Here is a 12,535-nt window from a genome sequence, read left to right as displayed (position 1 = left end):
TCAGTACAATATTCATGCCTAAATAAAGAATTTTAACATCATAGAAGCAGTTACATAGATAATCCTTTATTTTTTAACAATGATAAAACACTTCAATTCTTCCAAATCTGGACTGGATCATGCGTGGGACGGATTCATGGACAAACAAACTTCAACTATTTCATATGATTACTAAAATTAACTAAAATGGAAGAGAACACAGAATCATCAGAGACATACTACTTAAATCAATAGCGGTTACCAACTTGATACTAACAGAGGTATATTTAGAGTCAACTAAGTAACATGGCTGAAGAGCATTGAGATCTATTAATCAATTTCTCAAAGAAAATAATAAAAATAACATAACAGAACAGTGAATCGATAGCTTGCCAGGAATTTAACATTTCTCATATTTAGTAACAAATACAAGCAAATATAGATTTAGGAATATGTACCTAATGCTTGAATCAGAAGTTGAAGTGGCCAAAATAAAGCATAAATAAAGATGACAGAACCCAGCAAAGCAGTAGCAACAGATTCAGTGACCAAACCATACTTCTATAACCCAAATGTCACTCGAAATTCCATAAAATTGAAGTAAAAGAGCAGAAGTTCGAATAGCTTTCAAGTCCTCCTTTGTTTCTATTTTGGTTTTGTATTTGAAACTCCCTTAGAATTTTCAGAGATAGACTTGAATTTTTAGACATGAATCAGTATTGCCTGCATGTGAGTGAATGTAGATCGGAGAGTGAATGGGGAAAAATTTCGTGTGCTTTCTCTGAGATTGAGGTGAGAGCCGAGACGGCTGCTAGGGTTGGGTGTATTTTCAGAAAAAAAAGGGTCGTCCGTCTCTGGTGTTCTCTTTCCCCAAAAATGAGAAAAGAATTGGGTAATTAAGGGAGAATTTAGGGTAAGCTTGTGGAGAAACTGGGCCACCGAATTTACTTGGCCCAATTCTAAAAGATGTGCACCAACAACCCTTTCTTTCCTTCTCATCTTTCTTTATTAGACGTTTTGGAAAATTAGCCACTATGGACTCAAATTTTAATTAAAACTAATTTGTGTGGCTAAACTATTTATATATTTTACTTATTAATTGACTAATGACCTAATTAATTAACTAGTCTAAAAATGCATGTAGAGTTACTAATGTATTTTTTGGTATTTTAGTGTTTTACAAATGCAATTGATTATGCATTTAAAATCTAAAAAAATGTAAAAATTAAAATATTTTTTGTATTTTCTTTAGGATTTAAAATGCAATTTAAAAATGCATCAAATATGAATACGTACAAAGCAAACTAAGTAAAAATATAGAAAAATAATTTAAAGCTATTTTTTGGATTTTTTAGGAGTAATTTTATATTAGGGCAAAAATTAGGTGCTCACACTTACAATGATACAAATGTTCCATTTATTGAAGTTGAAGATGATAAAGGGCCTTGGGTGTACCAAACGTTCGAAACAGTGTCTGTCGAGAAGATTCCTGATGGAGAATGCATTCCAGGTCCAAAGCTACCCTCTGCGTCCATCATGGTAGCAAATGAAATGTTGAAGAATGGTTTTGTACCGGGCAAAGGCCTGGGTTCGTCTCTGCAGGGTATTGCACATCTGGTGTGTCCACGCGAAAGTTTTGGTACATTTGGTTTGGGATTCACACTCACAGGGAAGGACATGAAAAAGGCTAAAAATTTGAAAAGAAAAGCATGGTCACTTCCTAAGCCTGTTCCACATATCTCCAAGTCTTTTGTCAAGCCAGGGGTCGTAAAACGCCCAATATCAGCGGCCCCAAAATCTGTGGTCGACTTTGATGAAGAGCTGATCAAGAGGTTCCAAAGTCTGTTTGATGAGGTTAATATGGTGAAAATCAGAGAAGGTTCCAGTAATGCCGATGTGCAGCTTGTTGGGCCAAATGTGAAGCTTAGCAATTGGAAAGCTACTCCTCTCCCCACCCGGAAGGAGTTTTGGTAGTTTGCTTTATTTTCCTTTCTGTTATTTGGGTTATTCTAGGGTTGTAATCCAGATTTTTTATTTTTTGCTTGTTTTGATGTACAAACCCTTCTATCCTTTTATTTTCAATGAAATACAATTTTCCGTTTTCCATTATTCCTGATAGCGTTTCATTTTTGTTCTGTTTCTTTTTTCTATACAGTTCTTTTTATGCTGGTTTCAATGACATGACATGCATGAGGAATTTTCAGCCAAATCTTAAAAGCCAATCTAATTACGAAATAACAATCCAAGAAGTAGAGTGTGATGATGAAACAGAATATGATGAAGAAGCAGCATTTCAGGAAATCAGTAGAGAACTAAATCACTTTGAAGAAAAACTTAAGCCTAATCTGAATGAAACTGAAGCAATCAATTTAGGAGATCAAGATAATATCAGGGAAACCAAGATAAGTGTGCATCTGGAACCACAAATGAAGGAAGAAATAATCAAAACACTGTTTGAATATAAAGATATTTTTGCATGGTCGTATGATGACATGCCGGGTTTGAGCACTGATTTGGTAGTTCATAAATTGCCAACTGATCCGGCATTCCCTCCAGTCAAGCAAAAGTTAAGGAAGTTCAAGACTGACATGAGTGTAAAGATCAAAGAAGAAATCACAAAGCAGCTTGACGCAAAGGTCATTCGGGTCACTCGATATCCCACTTGGTTAGCTAATGTCGTGTCAGTACCAAAGAAGGATGGTAAGACCAGGGTCTGTGTCGATTATCGTGATCTCAATAAGGCAAGTCCAAAAGATAACTTTCCATTGTCGAACATCCATATTCTGATCAACAATTGTACCAAGCATGAGATTGGGTCTTTTGTGGATTGCTATGCGGGATATCACCAGATCCTGATGGATGAAGAAGATGCAAAAAAGACAGCATTCATCACACCATGGGGGACATACTGCTACCGGGTAATGCCATTTGGTTTGAAGAATGCTGGGGCAATTTACATGAGGGCAATGACTACCATATTTCATGACATGATACACAAGGAAATTGAGGTTTATGTAGATGATGTGATCATAAAGTCAAAGAAGCAGTCCGACCATGTTGGAGACTTGAGAAAGCTTTTCCAAAGGCTCCGCAGGTACAACCTCAAGCTCAATCCGGCAAAATGTGCATTTGGTGTCCCGTCCAGGAAACTGTTGGGATTCATAGTCAGTCGACGCGGTATTGAGTTGGACCCATCAAAGATCAAAGCCATACAAGAATTACCACTACCAAAGAACAAAACCGAGGTAATGAGCCTTCTCGGAAGGTTAAACTACATCAGCAGGTTTATTGCTCAACTCACGACAACTTGTGAGCCCATATTTAAGTTGATGAAGAAGAATGCTGCAGTTAAGTGGACTGATGAGTGTCAGGAAGCATTTGATAAGATCAAGAGTTACCTGTCAAACCCACTTGTGCTGGTCCCTCCAGAACCTGGGAGACCTTTAATTCTCTATTTGACGATATTGGATAATTCTTTCGGTTGTGTGTTGGGTCAACACGACATCACGGGAAAGAAAGAGCAAGCCATTTATTATCTCAGCAAGAAGTTCACTCCTTATGAGGTTAAGTATACTCTTCTTGAAAGGACATGTTGCGCCCTGACTTGGGTGGCACAAAAGTTGAAGCATTATCTGTCATCCTACACTACTTACCTCATTTCTCGCATGGATCCTCTAAAGTATATCTTTCAGAAGCCTATGCCCACAGGAAGATTGGCAAAGTGGCATATTTTACTCACAGAGTTTGACATCATCTATGTGACTCGGACCGCGATGAAAGCCCAAGCCCTGGCCGATCACTTGGCCGAGAATCCAGTGGATGAAGAATATGAGCCACTGAAGACTTATTTTCCTGATGAAGAAGTGATGTATGTTGACGAGGCTGATCATGATGAAAAACCAGGTTGGAAACTCTTCTTTGATGGAGCTGCTAACATGAAAGGTGTCGGAATAGGGGCTGTACTCATTTCTGAAACAAGGCATCACTACCCCGTAACAGCTCAGCTTCGATTTTATTGCACTAACAACATGGCTGAATATGAGGCATGCATTCTGGGTTTGAGGATAGCTATAGACATAGGAGTTTAAGAAATATTGGTTTTGGGAGATTCAGATTTGTTGGTTCACCAGATTCAGGGAGAATGGGAGACTCGAGATTTGAAGCTTATACCGTATCGACAATGTCTGCATGATCTTTGTTAACGATTCAGGTCGGTAGAATTCAGGCATATTCTCAGGATTCATAATGAGATTGCTGACGCCTTGGCTACTCTGGCGTCAATGTTACACCATCCGGATAAGACTTATGTCGACCCTCTGCATATCTAAATCCGTGATCAGCATGCCTATTGCAATGTGGTTGAGGAGGAACCTGATGGTGAGCCTTGGTTCCATGATGTCAAGGAATATATCAAATCGGGGGTATATCCGATACATGCAACAGGTGATCAAAAGAGAACCATTCGACATCTCGCTAGTGGATTTTTCTTAAGTGGGGGAATATTGTACAAGAGAACTCCAGATCTAGGATTACTAAGGTGCCTAGATGCTAAACAAGCTTCGACTATCATGGCCGAAGTGCATTCCGGGGTTTGCGGGCCACATATGAGTGGGTATGTCTTGGCGAAGAAGATTCTTCGAGCAGGTTATTATTGGCTCACCATGGAACGAGATTGCATCAGCTTCGTTTGCAAATGTCATCAATGCCAGGTGCACGGCGATTTGATTCATTCCCCGCCATCTGAGTTGCACATAATGTATGCACCTTGGTCCTTCGTTGTTTGGGGCATGGATGTCATTAGACCAATTGAGCCGGTAACATCAAATGGGCATAGGTTTATTCTGGTGGCCATTGATTGCTTTACCAAGTGGGTCGAAGCTGTAACGTTCAAGTTCGTGACCAAGAAGGCGGTGGTAGATTTTGTTCATTCAAACATCATTTGCCGGTTCGGAATTCCCAAGGTAATCATCACAGATAATGCTGCTAACCTCAACAGTCATTTGATGAAAGAGGTATGCCAACAATTCAAGATTAGGCATCGAAACTCCACCCCGTATCGTCCTAAGGCAAACGGAGCTGTTGAGGCTGCTAACAAGAACATAAAGAAGATACTTCGTAAGATGGTGCAAGGTTCGAGGCAATGGCATGAAAAGTTACCTTTTGCTTTACTGGGTTATCGCACTACTGTTCGCACTTCAATAGGTGCAACTCCCTATTTGCTAGTAAATGGAACCGAGGCAGTTATACCTGCGGAAGTTGACATTCCATCCCTGCGGATCGTTGCTGAAGCTGAAATTGATGATGATGAGTGGGTCAAGACCCGGCTAGAGCAATTGAGTTTGATTGATGAAAAAAGATTGGCAGCAGTATGTCACAGTCAATTATATCATAAAAGAATGGCAAGAGCATACAACAAGAAGGTGCGTCCCTGGAAATTTGAGGTGGGTCAGCTGGTGTTGAAACGCATCCTTCCACATCAGGTTGAAGCTAAAGGCAAGTTCGCCCCAAACTGGCAGGGGCCGTTCATTGTGACAAAGGTATTGCCCAATGGTGCTTTGTATTTAACAGACATAGAAGGTAAATGTGTGGATATGGCTATCAATTCTGATGCAGTCAAGAGATATTATGTATGATTTCTTTGCTTATCTTCAATCGCATTTTGTACTAGGTATGTTCAAAGTTGGAATGACGAAGGCATTTTATTCTGCTATCCCAAATACTTTTATCATTTGTTATCCCTTTTGAGCCTTATTTATTTTCTTTCATACCCCTCTTTTGGAATCAGAAGTAGAGTTAGAAATATAAAAGAAAAAGAAAAAAAAAGAAGGAAAAGAGAAAAGCAAAAGGAAAAAAAGAGAAGGAAAAGAGAAAAGCAAAGAAAGAAAAGAGAAAAGAAAGGAGAAAAAGAAAAGCAAAGTAACAAAAACAAAACTCTTATGTTTGAACTACGTTCGACCTGATTCCTTTTAAGGATACGTAGGCAGCCTTACACGGTTCGGTCCCATCAAAATAAAAATTTAAAATTCCCCAGATTCGAAGAAACTGGGGCAGAAGTTTTAGTTTTGAAAAAAAGATTTGATTCCAAAAGTTGTAATTTCGAACCCCTTCATCTTAAATTATTTTGAGCCTTCATGCCACCCTTTCTTTCTAACCCTGTCCAAAACCTATACTACAGTCCAAAGAAAGACCTTCTGATCAACTTTGAGGATGCCAACTCAAGTGAGATGGAGGTACGATTTACATTATGGGTAGCACCTTTGTTCATGGGCACAAGGAAAAGTGAATAAATGAGAGAGTCTTATTGGTGAAAACCCTCACGGGCACTATAGGACGATGGTGAATCGAGAGAAAATTCAAATGAGAGAGTCTTATTGGTGAAAACCCTTATGGGCACTGTAAGGCGACAGTGAGTTGAGAGAGGAGCAAATGAGAGAGACTTGCTGGTGAAAACCCCTCGGGACATTACAAGCCAAATGGGGTTCATGACTTTTCAGAGAAATTGAATTATGGAAACCCCGGTTTTGAAGTATGAAGACATGGCATGAACTGAAATGTGATTAGTTGGATGGATTAGGCTGATCAATCCGAAATGCATGTCATGATCATTGGAGCCAGTTGCTTCATTCAGATAAGTCTCTTTTCCATTTTTCTTCAAATAGTCATCTCTGTTTTTTCTTTTTTATTCCTAATTCTCGAAGTCACTTCGCTTCGTTTCTTTTGGGTCCATTTTTCTAAGTCTCTGTCAAATTAGTCTTTTTTAAGCAAGCAAGAAAGGATTTCAAAGCTCATTACCAGCTTTTTATTTGCACCAAGCGAAATTAGGCCAGGCACATCACAAGGGACATGATTTAGAATGAGCAATGCGGTGGTAACTGAAGTTCAGGTGGTCAAGTGATTCGTGAATTTGTAGGAAATGCAAAGGTTCAACAGTTGTTAGAATGAAAGTGCCATACGACGAGTTGAGTGTAAGGGATGCAAGTCATTCAGAGGTTTTGTGGTCGAGGTCCGATTGAAAGGTCAAACAATTCTTTGTAGCCCGAAGCATCTAATCAGAATGAAGCGGGATAGTGGCAGAAGCAGACACTTTCAGCAAGGATGCCACAAACTAACCACCATATTTTCAAACTGACAAAAGTTTCTTTGTTTTAAGCAGGGAAAAGAAATCTTGTTTGCTTTGCCAGAAATCCCCCATGAGGAAAGCATGTTCCAGATAAGTTCAGTTTTAACTGTTCAGGACCCTCCTGGATAGTGGGATCTAGTTTTAAATTTTCAGGATCCTCCTGGATAATGGAATTCAACTAACAATCAATGAATGTTCCTGGTACAAACTGGGGCAGAAAATTTTCTCTGTTTTGTCTGTATCGTTGTGATAGCAGGCGCCCACCTGTAGAATGAGGGGATTTATTTCAAGTTTTAAGTCAGTGGCAGGCGCCCACCTGGAGAACGAGGGAATTCATTTCAAGTTCAAGTCAGTAGCAGGCGCCCACCTGGAGAACGAGGGAATTCATTTTAAGTTTTAAGTCATTAGGCACCCACCTGGAGAACGAGGGAATTCATTTTAAGTTTTAAGTCATCAGGCACCCACCTGGAGAATGAGGGAATTCATTTTAAGTTTTAAGTCATCAGGCACCCACCTGGAGAACGAGGGAATTCATTTTAAGTTTTAAGTCATCAGGCGCCCACCTGGAGAACGAGGGAATTGATTTCAAGTTTTAAGTCATCAGGCGCCCACCTGGAGAACGAGGGAATTCATTTCAAGTTTTAAGTCATCAGGCGCCCACCTAGAGAATGAGGGAATTTATTTCAAGTTTCAAGTAATTATCGGGTGCCCACCTGGAGAATGGGGGAATTTATTTTAAGTTTTAAGTCATCAGGCACCCACCTGGAGAATGAGGGAATTTATTTCAAGTTTTAAGTCAGTGCAGGCGCCCACCTGGAGAACGAGGGAATTCATTTCAAGTTCAAGTCAGTAGTAGGCTCCCACCTGGAGAATGAAGGAATTTATTTCAAGTTTTAAGTCATCAGGCGCCCACCTGGAGAATGAGGGAATTTATTTCAAGTTTTAAGTCATCATGCGACCACCTGGAGAACGAGGGAATTCATTTCAAGTTCAAGTCAGTAGCAGACGCCCACCTGGAGAATGAGGGAATTTATTTCAAGTTTTAAGTCATCAGGCACCCACCTGGAGAACGAGGGAATTTATTTCAATTTTTAAGTCAGCAGGCGCCCACCAGAAAAATGAGGGAATTCATTTCAAGTTTTAAGTCAACATCAGGCGCCCACCTGGAGAACGAGGGAATTCATTTAAGTTATAAATTAGCACAGGCGCCCACCTAGAGAATGAGGGAATTTATTTCGAGTTTTAAGTCAGTATCAGGCACCCACCTGGAGAAAGGGGGAATTCATTTCAGGTTTTAAGTCAGCATCAGGCGCCCACCTGGAGAATGGGGGAATTTATTTCAAAATCAAGTTAGAGGTAACAGAAGCTAGCCTCAAGAATACGAGTCGGTAGTTCGAGATGCATAACAGAACTGTAGAAGATTCAAGATCAAATTCCTGAAGACCTATAAATAGGAATCTTTTAACTCATAGCTGATAGACTTGCTTAGTTTCATTTCATTTTGATTTTGGTGTAATAAGGAGTTCAGCAAGCAGTAGCAGCAGCAACAATAGTGAAATCACCGCTTCTCGATAGGCCCAGCTATCGAAACTTCCAGAACTACACTGACCTGATTCCTTTATAGCCAAGGATATGTAGGCAACCTCCGAAGCAAGGTTCGGTCAAAAGTTTTCAAAACGTTTCCCAGTCTAAATGAGCAAAAATTGCTCGTATTTACTCACTTTATCTTTGTCAGAAAACTCTTCGTGTTTCCGAGCAAAGAGGGGCAGCTGCGAGTACGTGATTTTTGCCTAACTGAAAATACTCCTATAAAATTCACAAAAAATAGATTTTTCTAATTATTTTAATTTCCATAGAATTTTTAGGATTTTCTAGTTAATTTTTGTGTGCATTTTTAATATTTAAAATTATGAAAAATACCAAAAAATATCTAAAGTATTCCTTGCATAGCATTTTAGGTCTTAATTATATTTAGGATTTAATTACATAAGTTAATTGCGTTATTAAACAAAAAATCAAAAAATAGTAGTCATTTTTATATTTTAGCTTTTAGTTGCAAATTAATAATTTTTTTTATTAGTCTTAAGTTAATTAATTATTTTTATGTTAAAAATAGATAATTAATTTAATTTTATAAGTTAGATTTGATGTAGGACTTAGTTTAGGATTTTAATTAATTTTATTAAGCTAAAAATCAAGAAAAACAAAAACAAAAAAAAAAAGAAAAGAAAGAAAGCTTGCTTAATTCCGGATTGGGTCACAACCATTTTCAGTGGCCCAATTGCCCCAAACATTACCCCAAAAATCCGCCTAGCCCAACACCTTTTTCCCCTACCCAGCTTTTGACCCGTCTGTCCAAACCCGCCCCACTCCCTTCTTCAATCTGAGCCCTTCAACCATCCCCATCCAATGGACACAATCAACTCCCACACCCCATATAAAATACTAATTATAACACCCACCAAAAAAAACCTAAACCTAATCCTTCATCTCCCACGGCGCCCCCCACCCCTCCTCCACCTCTCTGCTGCCAAACGACTCCCCGAACCCAACGAAAAATCAACACACTCGCCTCACGTGCTCCCTCATCTCTCCTCTTGCCACGTAGCGTAACTAACTCTGACAACAGAATTATTCCTTATGGATTTTTGAACATTTAAATTTTTTTTGAGGCGGTTTTTAGATGAATGGGGGCCATAGATTGATTGACAATCAATCCACGCCTTCCATTTATCCCAAAAATCGTCCACACAAAGAGTTGAGGATTTTTGGATTTGGAAGGAGGGCAGTGCTATATATATCTGAGGTCTTGAGGAAGAAAGGGGGTGAGAAAAAAATCAGAGAAATTTTCGGTTAAAGATTTCGAGGACAAAATTTCAGAGAGTTTGTTTTAATCGATGAGTTTTTTCTTTTCGTTTTTTTAGTTTCATGGATACAAAAGGGAGTGAGGAAATTTCAGTTTAGTTTTGGGTCTCTTCCTTGTTTTTTTCGAAAAGAATCTGCAGTCATTCTCAAAAGAAAAATAGAAAATTTCCTCTTATTTTTTATTTTTCTGCTCTCATATCATACTGTTTTGGAGCAATTTCTGGATTTCGGGGTTAAGTCTGAAGTTGTTGTGAGCTAGTTTGTTACTGTTGCTTTGCTCCTTGCTGTTACATCTTCTCAGTTTCAGAGCTTTATTTTCTTTTAGTCTAAATCTGATGTGAACAGGTATGGAGTTGAACACCTGTTTTACCCTTGAATTATATATGAAAGTTTGGAAGCCATCTGCTATTATTTTGGGTGAAGTGCAGCCATGAATTTTGTTTTATCTTTGATGTCAATGTTCTTTTTCATTGTGTTCTGTATATGGTCATTAGCTTAGCAAGTTTGAAATTCGGAATTAAATGTATTTATTCATCATTCTATCCACATAGTGGTACAAAGTTGTAATAATGTTGGGATCTTTACTTAACATAATTTGAAAGTGAACTACTGTAAGGCTCAAAGATTTTGTTGTTTGAGTGTTAGCAGTGATTTTAATGCATCATCCTCTATTATTGTGCTTATAATTTTATAGTGTTGTTCCAAATATGGACTTTAAAGTTAATAAATTTGGGTCATATAAGTCAATACAAGGTTTACTAGGAATGTTTTGGGGTCTGCGTCTTTTATTGATACAAATAATAGGATTTAGCTATAATATCATTTTCGTTTCCTTCATTCTTTTCGATTTTTTTTAAGTTTCTTTTTGGTTCGTTTGTTCTTATCCATATATCTCACTTATTGGTTATTTGAGACCAAAAAAGCTGTTGGAAGATTTAATCTTATTGCAGTATATGTTCCAGTTTTATATATATATTTTTTTTTTGCTAATTCTTGGCACAATTTCTTTCATATGTATTTGGCTTACTACATTATTTTGCCGTGCTATTGAGAAAGTGACATTTAGTGTCTTTGAATTTTTTTTTTTTGAGTACTAACAAAATTCCAAGCAAGAGCATTTAGATATTAGTCCATCACTGCTCCAGAAGTCGACCCATTCTTCTATATTGATTTCCATAAGTCACGGCCTAGCAATAATTTCAAAGTAGTTTAGAAATAATTCATAAACATCGTAGCTTGCTTTAGGCGCAATTAATAAATCATCGCGGCCATGGGTACGGTTCCCGTGGCATGATTACGATATGTAAATTCCATTCGGGTGTGCATTTCATGTGACCCGACCATAACTCCAAACCATAATAAAATAAGCATGTCGTAACTCGCGGGTGCATTTCATGTGGCGCGATTTGCGACGAGCGCCAAAACGACAAGTGTACGACATCGTGACTTGTTCCCAAAATAATTCCATACATAATTAAAAGCGGTTGAAAAGTAAAAATGCACAATAGGTTTTAAATATATAACAAATCAGATAATTAGAGAAATTAATAATAGTTAAGCGACCGTGCTAAAACCACGGAACTCGGGAGTGCCTCACACCTTCTCCCAGGTTAACAGAATTCCTTACCCGGTCTTTTGTGTTCGCGGACCATAAATAGAGTCAAATTTCCTTGATTTGGGATTTTAAAATAAATCGGTGACTTGGGACATCATAAATTATTCCAAGTGGCGACTCTGATAAATAAATAATCTTATTTCGATTAATGTCACTTAATAGCCACTGAACAATAGTTGTTTCTGAAAAATTCTCTATTTTAAATCGGGAATCTTACATAAATGTCCCAAAAAAGTCCCAACTTACCAACCTCTAGCCATTAATCACAGATTTACTAAAACTAGCCAAATACATATAAAAATTAAAAACTCAAATAAATAAGGTTCTTTCTCTCCAAGAATCATACACAAAGATCTCCTTCCATATTTTTAAGCGTGATTAGCAACATTAGATGCAAGACGGAAAGAAAATTTCATGGATGAGGTAGCAAATAAGATGATGAAATACAAAAATATAAATATACAAGATTCCAAAAGTCAAAGCAAAAAAAGGACTTTTTTCAATGGGTATGGTTGAGATTCATTGAAAATATTTAGATGAGTCAATATACAAGATTTGAGGAAGATTGAGATGATTTGGACTGATTTGAATTTTTTCATGTATCACGCATGTATCTCACACGCGGGTATATGTGGATATACATGTGATACACATTTGATACAAACATGATACATGTGTGATACACTTATCATTTTTTCATGTTGATCTTCTACTTTGAATTGTCAATTCAAACCATCTCAAAACTCCACCAAATCATCCCAAAACTGAGATTCAAGCTCCCTAAGATGTACTCAATCTATTCTAATAACACCCACTAAAAAGAAAGCAAAAATTTGACCTTTTTTGGTTACAAATAGCTAGTTGGCTAATATTGATAATATTTTATGAATTGACTAATTTTTGTAATAAGCTATTTATAAATGGACATAACTGGTATTTTTCCCTTTTAAATCCCT

The sequence above is a fragment of the Nicotiana tabacum genome, chromosome 19, assembly GCF_000715075.1.
Source record: "Nicotiana tabacum cultivar K326 chromosome 19, ASM71507v2, whole genome shotgun sequence".
Lineage (NCBI taxonomy): Eukaryota > Viridiplantae > Streptophyta > Magnoliopsida > Solanales > Solanaceae > Nicotiana > Nicotiana tabacum.
This window is presented reverse-complemented; position numbering follows the sequence as displayed.